Source organism: Phacochoerus africanus, chromosome 15, assembly GCF_016906955.1.
Source record: "Phacochoerus africanus isolate WHEZ1 chromosome 15, ROS_Pafr_v1, whole genome shotgun sequence".
NCBI lineage: Eukaryota > Metazoa > Chordata > Mammalia > Artiodactyla > Suidae > Phacochoerus > Phacochoerus africanus.
Genome location: NC_062558.1, coordinates 25,267,909 through 25,286,224, shown reverse-complemented (window position 1 = coordinate 25,286,224; position 18,316 = coordinate 25,267,909). Strand labels below are relative to the sequence as shown.

The 18,316-nt window shown below is 42.9% G+C and overlaps 1 protein-coding gene and 1 pseudogene across 1 annotated transcript in view; one reads left to right on the top strand and one right to left on the bottom strand.

Annotated features, from left to right (window-relative positions):
• TMEM132D (transmembrane protein 132D) overlaps window positions 1–18,316 on the bottom strand; it is a 766,214-nt gene that overhangs the window by 689,116 nt on the left and 58,782 nt on the right.
• The window catches only part of LOC125116177 (ADP-ribosylation factor 1-like), a 40,295-nt pseudogene that overhangs the window by 20,026 nt on the left and 1,953 nt on the right, over window positions 1–18,316 (top strand).

The window sequence follows — 18,316 nt, the reverse complement described above, 5'->3', positions numbered from 1 at the left end:
TCTGCCTGTCACCATTGCCTCCAAACCCTGCCACGATCCTGCAGATGGCTTCCTTTATTGACTTGCCACATCTCCTGGTCCCAGAAGTCCATCCTTGGTGATGCCACCAAAGAGCCCACTCCACCTGTCGGCGAGCTTCTCTCTATGTGCTTCGGCTCTTCCATTGCACTTCTATCTCACCAAGGACTAGAAAGCTCCCCTGATGCTTTCTTCCCTTTCATGTCTACCCCGACTCCAGCTGGGAACTGGCAGAAAATTGCCCTCAATACACAAGATGCCACACACTAATGTCCCTTGCAAATTTCAAGGCTCTTGCAGATTTCCAGACTTTATTCTTCAAAATTCTCGTGCCGTAATTTAGGCTGTCCTCTGTGTTAGGTGTACGTTGACCCCTGAGACACCTCCCTAATTAAAGCCAACCTAGGAGTTCCTGCTGTGGTGCAATAGGTTAAGAATCCAACTGCAATGGCTAGGGGCACTTCAGAGGCACAGGTTCAATCCCTGGCCTGGCACAGTGGGTTAAAGGGTCCGATGTTGCTGCAGCTGCAACTTGGATTCAGTCCCTGGCCTGGGAACTTCCATATGCCACAGATACAGCCACAAAAAAAAATTAACAATAAAAAAGCCTACCTAGAGTTTCTTTATGAAATTTGCAATTGAATTCTTTTAATTTTTTTTTTTTTTTGGCTTTTTAAGGCCACACCCACGGCATATGGAGGTTCCCAGGCTAGGGGTCAAATCAGAGCTACAGCTGCCGACCTACACCACAGCCACAGCAACGCCAGATCCAAGCCTCATCTTTGACCTACATCACAACTCATGGCAAGGCCGGATCCTTAACCCACTGAGTGAGGCCAGGGATGGAACCCTCAACCTCATGGTTCCTAGATGGATTCGTTTCCACTATGCCACAATGGGAATTCCCTGAATTCTTTTTAATACAAACCATTAGTGAAACACGCCCCTTCACACACAAACCTATTCTCTCACCTCACCATTAAAGAATGTTCTGTTTGATTCATTTATGTATCTTAATGTTAATGGTAATTAGTGTTTTTAAAATAATTTTTTATTAAAGTATAGTTGATTTTCAATGTGGCACCACTTTCTGCTGTACAGCAAAGTGACCCAGTCATACATGTATATACATTCTTTTTCTCATATTAGCTTCCATCATATTCTCTCCCGAGACTGGACATAGCTCCCTGTGCTGTACAGCAGGACCTCCTTGCTTATCCATTCTAAATGGAATAGTCTGCATCTACTAACCCCCAACTCCAAACCCATCCCACCCCCCCCTCCCCGCTTCCCCTTGGCAACCACAAGTCTCTTCTCCACTTCTTTGAGTCTGCTTCTGCATTTTAGTGCTTCTTATGGAGAATAAAATGACGCCAATAACAAGTCCACAGCCCAGCCCCACAGATACCTTCCTTACACACAGCTTCTAATTCCCACCCTCTCCCCTCAGGCAACACATCAAATCATTGTGGGTGTGTCCTAGAGAAATATACACTTCACAGCCAAATACAAAAACTACGTCTGTGGATCCCCACTGGTGTCTCCAAATGCCCGCATCCCTAAAAATAATGCGAGGTTTACAAAAGATTCCTGCTTGCTGCATAAAGGGGTGGGGATGGGGTGTTCCCAAGATTCTTCCCTGTTATACAAGCTCTCCAGATGATTCTGCTGCCTGGCCTCATTTTGGAATCACTGATGTAGGGGTCAGCCTGATTGTCCCCTCCCCAGTGGGCCTTTGGGGGCCAAGTCAGAGTCCAAAGCTTGTCTGGAGCTTTGTCTGCACTAAAGGCAATAAGTAGATGGAGGGGGTCACATAAGAGAGCCACAGATGAAACCAGTCCAGAGGGGCTATGGGCCAGCACAACATTCTTGTTTTTGTTTTTGTTTTGTTTTTGGTCACCCACAGCATGTGGAAGTTCCCGGGCCAGGGATTGAACCCACGCCACAGCAGTGACCATGCCAGATCCTTAACCCACTGAGCCACCAGGGAGCTCCCCAGCACAGTGAATCCACCCATCGTACATGGAAATCACATGCTCCAGCGCTCGATGAGCTATGAATTGGACCATTTCATTCCTCAGAACCTAAAGCTTTTCCAGGATGTGATAAACACAGCAAATGATTGCTATGGAAAACTGAACACAAGTTAGATGAGTAACAGCATATGCCTCAGTATTAAAATATATCTACTGCTGAGTAAAACGGTAAGACGCTGAAGCAAGGATGCAGCATGACAGCCATCAAATTCGTTAACACATCGCTACAAACAATGACTGTTGATTTTACAAAGATACCTCATATTTGAAGCTCAGTACCAAAGGATTAGATGGGCACCCAGAGGGAAGAGAGAGGGACTATGGTTAGGAGGTAAGGGAAAAGCAGAAAATAAGCAAGAAGGGGTCTTGTTCAGGGTGCACGACAGTCTAACCTCACACTATTTTTTTTTGTCTTTTTGCGTTTCTCTAGGGCCCCTTCTGTGGCATATGGAGGTTCCCAGGCTAGGGGTCGAATCGGAGCCGCAGCCGCCAGCCTACACCAGAGCCACAGCAACTCGGGATCCGAACCGCATCTGCAACCTACACCACAGCTCATGGAAATGCCGGGTCCTTAACCCACTGAGCAAGGCCAGGGATCGAACCCGCAACCTCATGGTTCCTAGTCGGATTCGTTAACCACTGCACCACAACGGGAACTCCCTAACCTCACAGGACGGGAACTCCCTAACCTCACACCATTAACCCGATTTTCCATATGCGGATTTTTCGGTCTGTTTTGATTAAGACTCTTCTTTGGAGCAGCTTTTAGGGTCCCAGCAAAATAGAGAGAAGGGTACGGAAATTTCACTGTCCACTGCCTCGCCATGGGCACAGCACCCCCGCCCCATCAACAGCCCCCACCAGACGGAGCATTTGTTACAACTGCTGAACCTACATTGACATCAGCAACACCCAGGATCCGGAGTTTATATTAGAATTCATTCTTGGTGTGGCAGATTCTGTGAGTGTGGACAAGTGCATATACTGCCCCATGTGATGAATAATGACACCATTAAGGCCTCATGCAGACTCTTTTCACTAGTTTTGCCCTAAACACCCTCTGGTTTCCCCACCCCAGGAATCACCTGTCTTTTTCCTGGGGCCATCATTTTGACTTTTCCAGAATGTCCTAGGGTTGGAATCATACAGCGTGTACCCTTTTCAGGGGAGCTTCTTTCACTCCGTAACATGTGTTCTATAGAAGGTTTAAAAAAAAAAAATCAAGAGTTCCCGTCGTGGCTCAGTGGTTGACGAATCTGATTAGGAACCATGAGGCTGCCAGTTCCATCCCTGGCCTTAATCAGTGGGTTATGGATCCAGTGTTGCTGTGAGCTGTGGTGTAAGTCGCAGACGCAGCTCGGATCCCCCGTTGCTGTGGCTGTGGTGTAGGCCAGCGGCTACAGCTCCGATTAGACCCCCAGCCTGGGAACCTCCATATGCCACGGGTGGAGCCCCAGAAAAGACAATAAATAAACAAATAAATGTAAAAAAAAATCCTGGGAACCTCCATATGCCACAGGTACAGCCTGCCCACCCCCCCAAAAAAGAAAAAATCTGCACAGAAAGATTATAATGGGAAAAAATATTGCACTGCTTGGGAAAGTAAAAAGCCTTTTTTAAAGTTCTCCTTTGTGACATAATTCTCACATCCAGTAGATTTCACATTAAACTATCTGTAGTGAAAGACATTAACTTTATGTTATTTATTTAGAGCCGCAGGTTCCCAGGCTAGAGGTCGAATCAGAGCTGTAGCTGCTGATCACAGCCACAGCCACAGCCACACCAGATCCAAGCTGAGTCTGCAACATACACCACAGCTCACAGCAACACGGGATCCTTAACCCACTGAGCAAAGCCAGGGATCAAACCCACATCCACATGGATACTAGCCGGGTTCGTTTCGGCTGAGCCACAACGGGAACTCCTCTCTCTGCGTTTCTGTTCTTTTGTTCGGCACCAGTGAACAGAGACCAAGTTCCAGCAACAAGTCGAGACCTGAATTGCAATCCCATTCTTATATTTTTTACCTCCTAATTGGACTTAATGGGGAGCCAGTGGGTTTCATATGTTTGATAAGACAGGTAAGCATGGGGGCTGCAAAGTCCATAAAAGTCTCCACCTACCATTATCTCATACCTGGCAGAATTCACTGCCTCCGTCACCTCCCTGCTCTCTGTGACCAACCACTGGGGCTGGGATCTCATTAGCCTGGGGTCCTCTGGGGCCATAAGAGAGAGTTATGGCTCTCAATAGCTATACATTGTTTCACGGTATCAGGGAATTGTTATTTAAGAACGAAAGAGTTCCTGTAATGGTGTGCATTGCTTGTGGCTGCAGGAATGGAATACGGACTGTGTGGGTGTGCGTGTTGTGTGTGTGCACGTGTACATGCACATTCTGCATTTCCTAAATGTAAAGACGTACACTTTAGCCCTTTTTCAAGCAAAGGTAGCGCTTACCTAACAACATAATGACACTGCCTTCTAGGCGCATAAAATAAACACTTCCCATGAATCATTAAAATCAGAAAGAGGGTCCCCTCCCCAACACCATAAAAAGAGATGAATTACTGCAGTAAAAAGATTCCCTGGCTGTCTGTTAATGTTTACACACAGTGAGTAAAATACAGCAGTCTGAGACAAGGATTATTGCACTGCTAACTCCGCAAACCTAAAGATTTGGGCAGCTTTTAAAAAATTACTTCGCGGCTCTAGCTATTAACAGACAAATTAAGGCAACTTTTAACAAATCTATTCCCCTCACTGATTCCAAATTTTGCAAAGCAAAGAAGAAAAAGCAAATGGGGGGGGTCTATTCTTCGCCCAGAGGGAAAAGGAATTTGGTTCGAAGACATTTGCTAGGAAAGAAAAGAATGACTTCAGTGTTTGATGTGTGTGACCAATGCCACTTAAAGTAATGTCTCCGAGGGGAAGTTATGTAATTTATACAGCAACAGATGTGCCGCCTAAGTCTAATAATTATTTTTATTTTTTATGGGCACTGCATGCTTCATTTGGAATATGCATATTTGTGCAAATGCTTTCTGATAATTTTCTCATTTGACATCTCCCCAAAGAGTTGATTCTCAAGAATACTACTTTTTTTATGGGAAATAAACCCAGAAATACCCCAACTAAATTCAAGCCCTGAGTGTCATTTCCAAGGTGGGGAGTTTGGGAGTTTAAGAATTTAGGTAGAAAATTCACGCACGCAAAGGAATATAATTAAATTACTAGATTTACAAACAAGATGCCTTCCAAAGCTTTCTGTAGTGGAATCACGTTCAAAAATAGCACCTTGATTTTCTCTTCCTCAACGAGGCAAGTTTTCTAAATAGAAGCAACTACGCTTTTACGGACCAGGAAAGAAAGAAGAAACACCACATATTCCTACTCCAAACTTGCTCAGATCTTGCTAATAGTGAATTTTCCCACCAAACAAAAAGCTTTTGGGGTTTTTGATTGGTCAATATTTTTAACCCAAAACATAAATGCCAACAATTTCTTCCCCCACCACGTGCCATGTCTGCTCCAGGACAAATGGGCTGTGACCTCACATTACTTCTTAGGCTTTTCTGGCTCTTTGGAGCCCATGAAATATACATGAAACTGTTTCGTGCCACCTGCAAATAAATGAAAAAGTCAAGTAAAATTTACAAGTTGGAGGCAAAACTCCAAAAACCCTGGTAAGGTTAATTTAATACATCTGTCATATACAATTACACACAAAATGGAATCCAAAACATCTATCTTTTTTTTTTTCTCTCTTCAGACAAAAATAAAGCCATTGCCCCTATTTGGAATTAAACATCTTCCCTACCAAACAAAGATACTCACCTCTGACATTCTTATGAATAACATTTGATCATTCAGTGTGCCTTTTGGGGGCGGTGGCTTTCTCCATTACAGAAATTGCTACACTGGATTTCTGGTCTAAAACCATGGCCATAAATCAGGATGAAAAGCCAGGGGTGAGCTGCTGTTAACTCAGAGATGTCAATATTGTCTTCCCTAAATCACTCATCAGCCCAGAGAAAAACAGTAAATAAGGCTGCTCTGTGGTATCCTGTACAATAGGAAAGCCCTTTTTTTTTTTTTTCAGGGCCACAGCTGTGACATATTGAACTTCCCAGACCCCAACTTGGGGTGGAATCGGAGCTACAGCTGCTAGCCTACGCCATGAACACAGCAACTTAGGATCTGAGCCACATCTGTGACCTAACACCACAGCTCACGGCAATGCTAGATCCCTGACCCTCTGATCCAGGCCAGGGATGGAACTCACTTCCTCATGGATACTAGTGAGTTCATTACCCCTAGCCACAACAGGAACTCCAGGAAAGCCCTTTTGTTTTGTTTTGGTTTTTGTTTTTTGCCATTTTCTAGGGCCACTCTCGCGGCATATGGAGGTTCCCAGGCTAGGGGTTGAATCGGAGTTGTAGCCGCCGGCCTACACCAGAGCCACAGCAACGCAGGATTCAAGCCGCATCTGCAACCTACACCACAGCTCACGGCAACGCCAGATCCTTAACCCACTGAGCAAGGCCAGGGATCAAACCCGCGATCTCATGGTTCCTAGTTGGATTCGTTAACCACTGAGCCACGACAGGAACTCCAGGAAAGCCCTTTTTAATCCTCTTCCTAAACTTTCAAGCAAAAGAGTGTATTTTGTCCAGCTCGAATGTGAGTGAATTCAACCATCTCTGCCTATGCAGAACCAGAGGCCATACCCCAGAACCCCACCTGCAGGAACTACAAATCCAAGCTCTGCCATCTCTCCTGCGTCTGATCCCTCATCTGTCACTCAGATGTTCAACCAGTCTCCTCCACACTGAATTCCAAGGGAGGGGAATACAAAAAGACTGGTTTAACATAGGAATGGCTCCACAGTTCTTGCCAAGCTGTGTAATGAAAAAAAAAAAAAAATCTGTGATATATTTGATAAAAGTTGTCCCCAGGGTAAAACAGCTAGCTCTACTCAGTATTCTATATCAACCTATATGGGAAAAGAATCTGAAAAAGAATGGATATATGGAAAAGAATCAAAACATTATATATGTAACATTCAGTTATATATAACTGATTCACTTTACTGTACACCTGAAACCAACATAACACTGCACATCAACTCTACTCCAATATAAAGTAAAAATTACATTAAAAATTTTTTTAAAAACATGAACACCCCAACACTAAAAAGTCTACATAGGAAATGAACATGTAAAGTTGATTCTCAAAAGGAAAGAAGCAAAGGGGGAAAAACCAATAAGAAAGTAATTTCACCTAAGAGCGATCAAAGAGATGAAAATGAAAAGAAGAAAGAGAAGTTCTTTTTCCTCTGCAGTTGCCAGACCCACTGCAGCCAAGGTCACAGGAAGTCACTGCAACTTTCTGGAGGCCAATGGAGAACAGGATCTTCCAAGTTTAAAAAGCAAAGGTTTTTGCTAAGTGAAGTAAGTCAGAAAGGGAAAGATAAATACCATATGATTCCACTTATATGTGGAATCTAAACTCTGGCACAAAGGAACCTATCTGCAGAACAGGAACAGACTCACAGAAATGGCAAACAGACTTGTTGCCAAGGGGGAGGGGGAGGGGGAGGGAGTGGGATGGATGGGGTCTGAGGGTGGGTAGATGCAAACTATTCCATTTAGAATGGATAAGCAATGAGGTCCTGCTGTACAGCACAGGGAACTCTATCCAATCTGCTGAGATAAACCATAATTGAAAATAATATAAAAAAGAATGTAAAAAATAAATAAAGTTGCAACTCAATATTCAAAAAAGTAAAACAAAATTAAAGCCTTTTACAAATACTCTTGGCCCAAAAATCCCACTTTAGGAAAACGCTTTTTTTTGGACCGCAGGTGCGGCGCATGGAGGTTCCCAGGCTAGGGATCAAATAAGAGCTGTAGCTGTCAGCCTACACCACAGCCACAGCAACACAGGATCCAAGCCGTGTCTGTGACCTACACCACAGTTCACGGCAACGCCAGATCCTTAACCCACTGAGCAAGGCCAGGGATGGAACACACATCCTCATGGATACTCGTAAGGTTTGTTACTGCTGAGCCACTATACAAACTCCAAGAAAATGCCTTTTAAAAAGATTGGACAAATGTTAAAAAAAATATGGATATAAGGAGAGTTATCACAGCACAACTGCAGAAACAGGAGAAACATTCTGCCCAGCTGCAGGAGGTCACTTGGAAGGTGTGAAGGGAGAGAAAATGAGCCATGCCTCCAGGATCTCCTACATATATACAGAGCAGGTACTCAAACCAGTGTTTCCTGCCCAGGGTGCATCTGAATTCAGGGATGAAAAATGGGAGGATAAACCAAGACCAACTGCCACACAAAGTTAAAGTTTCCTGAGTTCTGGACTCACACACCAGGCCAGCAAGGGTTCAACCCACCAGCTTCTGCATTTTTTACTGTACAATCAAATGCACCCTGGGCAGAGTTCCCGTCATGGCATTGCCGTGGCGCTGCCGTGAGCTGTGGTGCAGGTCAGGGGCTACAGCTCTGATTCGACCCCTAGCCTGGGAACCTCCGTAGGCCACAAGAACGCCCCTGAAAAGACGAAACATTAAAAAAAAAAAATAAGCCATATTTTCAGTACCCACTGTGTATACATATCTATCTATCCATATAGATATGTATTATGAACTTATCCTCACACCTCAGTAAATATATAAGTGGATATATATACATATATATATATATATTACGTATAACACATATATCAATGCAGGAGTATATTAGTACAGCGGTAGGTGTGTGTACATAATTCACATGTAAGTAATATTTATATATCTATACACTATATATTTGTATACTGTATATTCTGTACTATATATGCATATAATGTATACTTATATATATTTTTCCTTGTGTGAATGAGGTACACAAAGTACCATAATAAGATATTATGTTCATTATAAAATGTAATCTCAGAGTTCCCTGGTGGCCTAGCAGCTAAGGAATCTGGCATTGTGGCCCGGGTTTAATCCCTGGTCCAGGAACTTCGGCAGGCCATGGGCACAGTCAAAAATAAATAAATAAAAATAATATGTACTCTCAAAACTTTTTCTATCCTGTGATAAACCATCATGAAATAAGAATATGAATATGAAGAAGAAAAAAGTGTGTACAACTGAAGCACTTTGTAGAAATTAACACAATACTGTAACTCAACAATACTTCAATAAAGTCAATTTAAAAAACTTTTTCTAAACTTTGTTTAAGGTAGTGTATAAATTACACATAAGGAGAAGCTCCACTCTTTTCCTTCCACATACATGTCCACCCACCACCCCGGGCATTACCTTCTTTTGAGTCCTTGGCTCAGAAAGGCCCACCTTCTCCTTTTGAATGTAACTCATGTCCTGAAAAGGGGTAGGGTTGGGAGAAGAAGTGACCTGACCATCGAAACAGCCTTGGGCAGTGACCCCCAGCCCCTGGCTTCAGTCCCCTGACCCATCAGGGTCCAAGACAGCACCCGCGTCACAGGCCTGGATAAGTGACACAGGTAGGTCAGGTTCTTGGAGCCTAAAGATGGGTTCCTTCATTTGAATGTGTGCCCAGTGGTGTGTCACTGTACGTTCTCAGTACATAATGAGTGCAAATAAAAACCCCAAACCTTCCAAGTTCAACACAGGAAGCAAATTATCCTTGGACAAAAGTAAAAACAGAGGGATAATCCAGACTTTCCAAAGTGCACACCTGAAAGTAAAAAGTCCGGTTCAGTGTGTTGTACAAATGGCCCCAGCAGGAGGCTCATGATGCAAACCCTCTCCCAGCAACTGCAGGCCTGGGTCCAGTTTGCCCCTCATGGCCCAGGGACTGGACAAGTTCCCTCTGTCCCCTGTCTGTCAGCATGGACAACAAAGACAAGCTCCCCTAGAGGACTGTGGTGACAGTGAAGTAAGACAACACTGGAAGGACCTCTATCCAGCACAGGGAACTATATTCAACAACTTGTAATAACCAATAATGGAACAGAATCTGAAAAAGAACATATATATGTATGTATAACTAAATCACTTTGCTCTACACCTGAAACTAACACAACATTGTAAATCGACTCCAATTTTTTATTTATTTATTTTTTGTTTGTTGTTTTCTTTGCCTTTTTCTAGGGCCGCACCCATGGCATATGGAGGTTCCCGGGCTAGGGGTTGAATCGGAGCTGTAGCCACCGGCCTACGCCAGAGCCACAGCAACGTGGGATCCGAGCCTCATCTGCAACCTACACCACAGCTCACGGCAACGCCGGATCGTTAACCCACTGAGCACGGCCAGGGACCGAACCCGCAACCTCATGGTTCCTAGTCGGATTCGTTAACCACTGCGCCACGACGGGAACTCTTCTACTTCAATTTTTAAAAAGGGTTATTGGGCTTAAAAAAAAAAGAACTGGAGTTCCCATTGTAACTCAACTGTAACAAACTCAACTAGTATCCATGAGGACACAGGTTTGATCCCTGGCCTTGCTCAGTGGGTTAAGGACCCAGCTTTGCTGTCAGCTGTGGTGTAGGTCGAAGACACAGCTCAGATCCCGAGTTGCTACAGCTGTGACATAGGGCCACGGCAGCAGCTCTGATTCAACCCCTAGCCAAAAAAAAAAAAAAAAAAAGGACAAGGGCTGACATGCGCTAAATGCCTAAACACTTGAAAGCGTTCCTGTTAAGATAATCACTAAATGTAAGAACATTAGTTGTCTGTGGAGTTCCCGCTGCAGCACAGTGGGTAAAGACCCTGGCCTTGTTGCAGCTGTGGCTCAAACTGGATCCCTGGCCTGGGAATGTCCATATGCCATGTGTGCGGCCAAAAAAGAAAAAAAAAAAAAAAGATTACGTAAGTGTGCTGTATGATCTTAAAACTGAGTCTTTAGAAATAATATAGCTTAAGTTTATTCAACTTTATCATAATGCAGAGGTACAAATATGGGAATATATATATACACATATATAACATACATGATTGCATAGTACATATGATGTATGTACTTATATGCACACACATTTTTGTGTATGTGTATATATGCATATATATATATATGTTTATATGAATACATAAAAGTTTTAAAACTCTCAATAATGCAGTTCCCAAGTTTTCAAGGAGCTAGGAATCATGTGCTTCCTCCTTGGAGAGTACCAAATCTCAACTGGAAGAAAAAAATATTTTGAAAATCCACTTCTGAGATTAAAAGAAGAAAAAAAACCTCACCATGGGTGGGTATTTCGAAGCCCCCATAAGATTGTCTAATTCGACTGAATGATTTTCTATCTCCCTCATCAGAGCTGAGAGATGCTGAAGTCCCAGTTTAATCAACCCTAAGCCCCCCTGCTCCTCTGAGGAAACTTTTTCTTCAAAGCCATGAACTTCAGCCAAGAGCGTGTTAATTTTACCTTTTGTGTTTCCTGCCCTCCTCTGTGGTAATCATGAGGTGCACTGAAATGTGAATGCTATTTGGAATTTGCATTTAAACTCTTTCTTAAACTTTTGCCCTATTTTCCCTCCTTTTAATAGATAAAGTTCTTTCATAGGGAGAGGCAAAGAGAGAAAGAAGAAAGTGGAAACAATGAGAGCAATGAGAGTCGAATAGATGAATCCATCAATACTACAACATTCACTGTATTTAAATGAGAAGTCCCCCCAAATACCAGAGTAATAATCTCAGGAATATTCCTTTGAATCAATAGATCTCCAGTTTCTTTCCTTTTTTTTTTCTTTTTTCTTTTTTTTTTTTTTGTCATTTTAGGGCCACACTCACGGCACATGGAGGTTGCCAGGCTAGGGGTCTAATCGGAATTGTTGCCGCAACGTGGGATCCGAGCCGCGTCTGCAACCTACACCACAGCTCAAGGCAACGCCAGATCCTTAACCCATGAGCAAGGCCAGGGACCGAACCCGCAACCTCATGGCTCCTAGTCGGATTCGTTAACCACTGCGCCATGACGGGTACTCCAACACTGGATCCTTAGCCCCGTGGGTGGGGCCAGGGATTAAACCCACATCCTCATGGACACTATATTGGTTTCTTAACCCACTGAGCCACGACAGGAACTCCTCCCTGGTGCGTTTTAACTTCTTTAGCTTGAGTATGTTTGACTCAAAAATCACAGCATCCAGTTTTCCCACGGAGTCTGATGGACACCCCTGAGGGTCCACTCAGAGGTTTCACAGGTAGGTCACAAACTGGCATCAAATAGGATAGGTGCCACCAGGAAGAAGTTATTCTCTTTTCCTTGTCTTTTCCACCCTGCAGATTTACATCCAGAGAGCATCCCATTTCCAGAGCTACTGTATCTCTGGCAGCTGGTTGCTCACCTGCCCTTTGAATAAAGACCAAACAGGTAACAGTATCTAGTCAGAGAATCTTCACACTGTTTTCTTTCACTGTGTTTCATTTTTATTTCTATTGTTCAGAAGTAATTCAGGTTTCCTGATTATAATATAAATGTGTACCATAAAATAAAATTTACAATATAAATGTGTACTTTAAAATAATCTCTTTACAGAGCAGACTTGTGGTTGCCATGGGGTGAAGGATAGAGAAGGGATGAACTGGGAGTTGAGATAAGCAGAGGCAAACTATTCTATACAGAGTGGAGAAACAGTAAGGTCCTACTGTGCAGCACAGGGAACCATATTCAATATCCTGTGATCAACCATAACGGGAAAGAATATGAACAAGAATGTACATGTATAACTGAGTCATATTCCTGTATAGCAGAAATTAACACAACATTTTAAATCAACCATACTTCGATAAAAAACAAAACTCAAGTATCTCTTTACCAAAAAAGAACATTAAGCAAACAAGTGTACTCTTGGTTCTAGATACGGTGAATATTATAAAAGTGAGACACACCTAACTCAAGTTTGGAAATCCTTGGCAATGCCCATGAACGTGGGTAATCTCTGAAAAGTACTGTCTTCAAAAGACTCCTTAACTCTAATCGCTTTTCTTCCATGTCTTTGAGGGCAAGGACCCATTTTCCCTTAGATGCGTTAAAGAATCTCCAAAGACGGACCTAAACAATGTCTCAAATCAGTTCCCATAAGACTTTCATTAGAATTTAAAAACAAAAATGAGAACATGTTTTAAATTAAAAGAGGGAACAACTCAATAATAAAGATTTTCAAGAAGACGTCTATTGGAAATATTGAATTCTACAAACACCGAGATTTTCAAACATCTATCACATTCCTACCATAATGGAATAGTTAAAAACCATGACACAAGTCTAGCCTGTAAGTCATTATGATTTCATTGGAAACACAGGATACAAATCAAATACAGGGAATGAAGAACAACAGGGGAAAAAAAGCACCAAAAATCATCAAATGCTAAAATGAATGATATTGACAAAGTACTTATATAATCAAAAAGGAAAAGGATCCAAATTACCTGAAGAAACAAACAAAAATCAGAGAAGAATGTCTGGGGTCTGTGGGCGAGATGCTTGGAAGAGAAAAGACGAAGCTCAGATTTGAGGAGTTTTTGCCGCAGCTTTTGTACTTTTAAACCTCTCCGGGAGTTCCCACTGTAGTTCAGAGGGTTAAGAATCCAACTGCGGCAGCTCCAGTCACTGCTGAGGCACAGGTTCCATCCCCAGACCACCACGGTGGGTTAAAGGATCTGTCATGACTGCAGCTACAGATTGGGCTCAATCCCTAGCCCAGAACTTCCATGTGCCATGGGTTCAGCCATTCAAAAAATAAAAACCTCTCCATTTTCCACTTGCGCAAAATATTTAGTCAAATCTAGGCTGTGTTTCTGCAGGTATGGACACTTCCTGAACAACATAAAGAAGTGCTGTCCCTTGGGGAATTCCCGTCGTGGCTCAGTGGTTAACGAATCCGACTAGGAACCATGAGGTTTCAGGTTCAATCCCTGGCCTTGCTCAGTGGGTTAAGGATCCGGCGTTGCCATGAGCCGTGGTGTGGGTTGCAGACGTGGCTTGGATCTGGCGTTGCTGTGGCTCTGGCGTAGGCCGGTGGCTATAGCTCTGATTCGATCCCTAGCCTGGGAACCTCCATATGCCACGGGAGCGGCCCTAGGAAAAAAAAAAAGAAAAAGAAAAGGAAGAAGTGCTGCCCCTTGTCTGAGCAGGAACAGAGACCACGTACAGGATGGGCCCATGTGACAGTTTCTGTGTATTTTACAATTTTTATACTGCAAATAGATCGCTGTTGTTATAAGAAGACACCACCCCAATTACACACAAAAAATTACTACTGATAAAGAAAAGAGATTGAAAGATACTTTCATGACCATCTAATACATCCCTGGAATTGATTAGAATGTATCTTTTCCATGCAATGGGCATCCTTTTCGATCTTGTCATTATTAAGATGCACGTGGCAACCTATCTGAGAATGGGATACATCCTGGAAGATGATAGCTTATTTTCAATGAAATAGAGCAACTTAAACCAATTCCATTTTTATGTGCTTGTAAAAATTGAGAAGGAAAGTAAGGAGCAGAGGAGGGGGAAAAGGCAGAATAATTTAAAATAAATTTTTTATTACAGTTGATTTACGACAGAAGGCAGAATAATTTAAAGGATGCAGATAGGCCTGCAAGTTAGTCTCCTACATGACTGTGAGATGGGGACACTCTTTTCTGCCCTTCTTTTCAGACTCCTGGTTCCCCCGACACCTCTCGTAAGGCAGGTATCTTGCTGAGACAGGCGTGATCCCAATGTTTAGGGATATAATTTTATCACCATGAAAAGATCCAACCTTTTAACCTGATGCTCATCCAAAGATAGAGGGATCTTCTCCAGTTTTGAAAGAAAGCCTTCCTGTCAGGGACCCTCTGAGGAGGGCATGTGAGCCTCAAACAGACTTCTTCAAAAGTCGGGGAGTTCCCTCTGTGGCTTGGCAGGTTAAGGACCCAACAATGTCTCTGTGAGGATACAGGTTCCATCCCTGACCTTGCTCACTGGGTTAAGGATCTGGCGTTTGTGGCAATGGATCTGGTGTTGCCATGGCTGTAGTTAAGGCCACAGCTGCAGCTCTGGTTCAATCTCTAGCCCAGGAACTTCCACAAGCTGTGGGGCTGAAAAAAGAAAAAAAAAAAAAATGGAGTTCCCATTGTGGCTCAATGGGTTGAGAACCCACCAGTGTCCATGAGAATGTGGGTTCAACCCCTGGCCTCACTCACCTGGTCAAGATCTGGTGTTGCCACAAGCTGCGGAGCAGATCTCAGATGTGGCTCAGATCCGGTATTGCCATGACTGTGGTGTAGGCCAGCAGCTTCAACTCTGGTTCTGCCCCTAGCCTGGTAACTTCCATATGCCGCAGTGCGGCCATTGAAAACAAACAAACAAACAAACAAAAAAATCCTCCCATGTAAGAAACTGAAAAAAGCATGAAAGCACTACCTTTCCCTCTTTTCTCAAAAATAAGATTACCTGTTGGTAGCTAGAGAGTGGCTGAGATCAGCCACTTTCCTTATTCATTATTTTTCAATATCTAGAAGGGCAATATATTCAAACGACCCGAGGGAAATAAATGTGAAACTGAATATATATACCTTAAACATGCATCCATCGCAAATCTGTTTTGTGGCTAATATTCCAGGGATGGCTAATAATCAAAACAGTGCTTTCCTATAAGAATGTTTAGATACAAAATAAATGGCTGAAAAATAGGCAAATCTGAAAGCAGCTTCTAAAAACAAGAGAAAACATGAAAGTTTTTCCCTGTGTCACTGTTCTAGCAGCATAGAGATCAGCACGTCCCATCTTAATCAGAAGTCATTTTATATTGGTTTGGGGAAAGCAAAACTTTAAAGACTAGAAGGACTGCACTAATCACCACCACCACTGGCCTTCTATCTTAATAGATTTAAATCCTGCATATATTGTATTCAAATGTCATTCCACAGGGGCCCATCTGCTGCCCATGGGAAAGACACGCCTCCAAAGTTACAAGTTCATATTACATTGATCCCAAATTAAAATGATTCTTGGAGTTCCCACTGCAGCACAGTAGGTTAAGAATCTGACCTCAGCAGCTCAGATGGCTGTGGAGGTGGTGGGGCAGGGATTCGATCCCAGCCCAGCGCAGTGGGGTAAAGGCTCCAGCACTGCCATAGCTATGGTGTAGGTCACAGCTGCAGCTTGGATTCAATCCCTGGCCTGGGAATGTCCCTATGCCCCAGGTGTGGCCATTTAAAAATGTCAAGAGCACAAATCACCAGGTCATAAACAGGCTTTAGCAAAATTCAAACAAAACGACCCTAAAAGGTTTTTCATTATTCCTTTGTGTGGTCAGTTGAGGATTCACATATTTAACCATCACCCTTTACTGCTTCCTGCTTTTGTCTGCTTCACTCTGGGGTCATGGTCCTTCTATGTGTGTGAAAAATACCTTTCCGTCTCCCTTTCGCTGAAGGTCTGCAGTGACAAATTCCATTTCTGTTTCTCAGAAAACATCAGTATTTCATCTTCATTTTTTACAGTCGTATTTTTTATATGTAGAATTCTAGGTCCTAACAGTTATTTTTCCTCCTGCCTTTAAAATATGTGGTTCCACTGTCTTCCGAGTTTTACTTCTGTTAATAGTCAACTATAAGTCTTACTGTTGCTGCTTTCAAGTTAAATGTCATTTTTCTCTTTTTAGCAGTTTTATGATGATATATTTGGATGTGAGTTTCTTTCCATTTATGCTGGGGGGGGGGGGGTTATAGCGCTTCCTGAACCTGTATCTGCAGACTCATGTTTTTCACCAATTTATAATACTAACTCTCTCTTCTTCGCTCTCTCTCCTCTTTGCTCTTCAGAATATTTTCTGCTGACCTATATTTGTTCCAGTTCACCTCTCCACATTTTCTCTTAAACCAATTTATTATTTTCTTTTTTAATTGAAGTATAGTTAATTTACAATGCTGTGTTCGTTTCACGTGTCCGGCAAAGGGATTCAGTTTTATACACACACACACACACACACACACACACACACACACACACATATTTTTCCTACTTTTCCATTATCGTTTATCACAGGATATTGAATATAGTTCTCTGTGCTCTACAGTAGGACCTTATTGTTTATTTATTTATATATAGTATTCTGTAGCTGTTAACCCCAAACTCCTAATTTATCCCCCCTCCCTCCCTTTCCTCTTAGGTAACTGTAAGTTTGTTTTCTATGTCTGTGAGTCTGTTTCTGCTTATTTGTATATTTCAGATTCCACATATACGTGATATCATATGGCATTTGTCTTTCTCTGTCTGACTTCACTTGGGATGATCACCTCTAGGTCCATCAATTTATTATGTTCTTCTCATTTTAGTTACTCTATTACTTGTCTCTTGAACTGTCACTCGATTATTTTATACATATTTTAATTCCCTGCTAAGTCTCGCCATCCACATGACATCTATTACCTTTTTTTTTGTCTTTTTGTCTTTTTGCCATTTCTTGGGCTGCTCTCACGGCATATGGAGGTTCCCAGGCTAGGGTCGAATAGGAGCTGTAGCTGCCAGTCTACGCCAGAGCCACAGCAATGCCATATCCGAGCCGTGTCTGCAACCTACACCACAGCTCACGGCAACGCCAGATCTTTAACCCACTGAGCAAGGCCAGGGATCAAACCTGCAACCTCATAACTCCTAGTCGGATTCGTTAACCACTGAGCCACAATGGGAACTCCATGACATCTATTTTCTTGCATATACTTGACAGACTTTTTTTTTTTTGGCCATGCCCATGGCATGCACAAGTTCCTGGGCCAGGGATCAAACGTGAGCCACGGCAGGGACAACACCAGATCCTTATCCATTAGGCCACCAGGGAACTCCCTCAGTATTTCTAAATCCATTATGAAAATCCCAGTCTCTGGATCACCCCTGGGTCTGTTTCTGTCCCCTCTGCCAGTGGTCCTGGCTTCTGGTGTGCTTAGCAATTTTTGATTGCTAAGACAATGCATATGAAAAGCTATAAAGGCTCTGGATTATGTGAATTTCCCCTAAGGAGGATTTATTTTTCTTCATGTAGACAAGCAGAGTAAGCGGACATGATCTCAATCTAGCTTGCATTGAACAATCTCAAAGCCGGTTTTGAGTTTTTGTGAGGATTTATCTATTACTGGTTTACCCTTATTCTTGGCCTCTGATCCCTTAGGGATTCCAACTAAAAGCCTGCATGCTTATGGGCCCAGGTTCCTTGCTAGGTCCTGAACTGCATTTCTGTCTCTCCTGAGTAGATGCATAATGCAACTGCCAAGAGCCCTAGCCTATC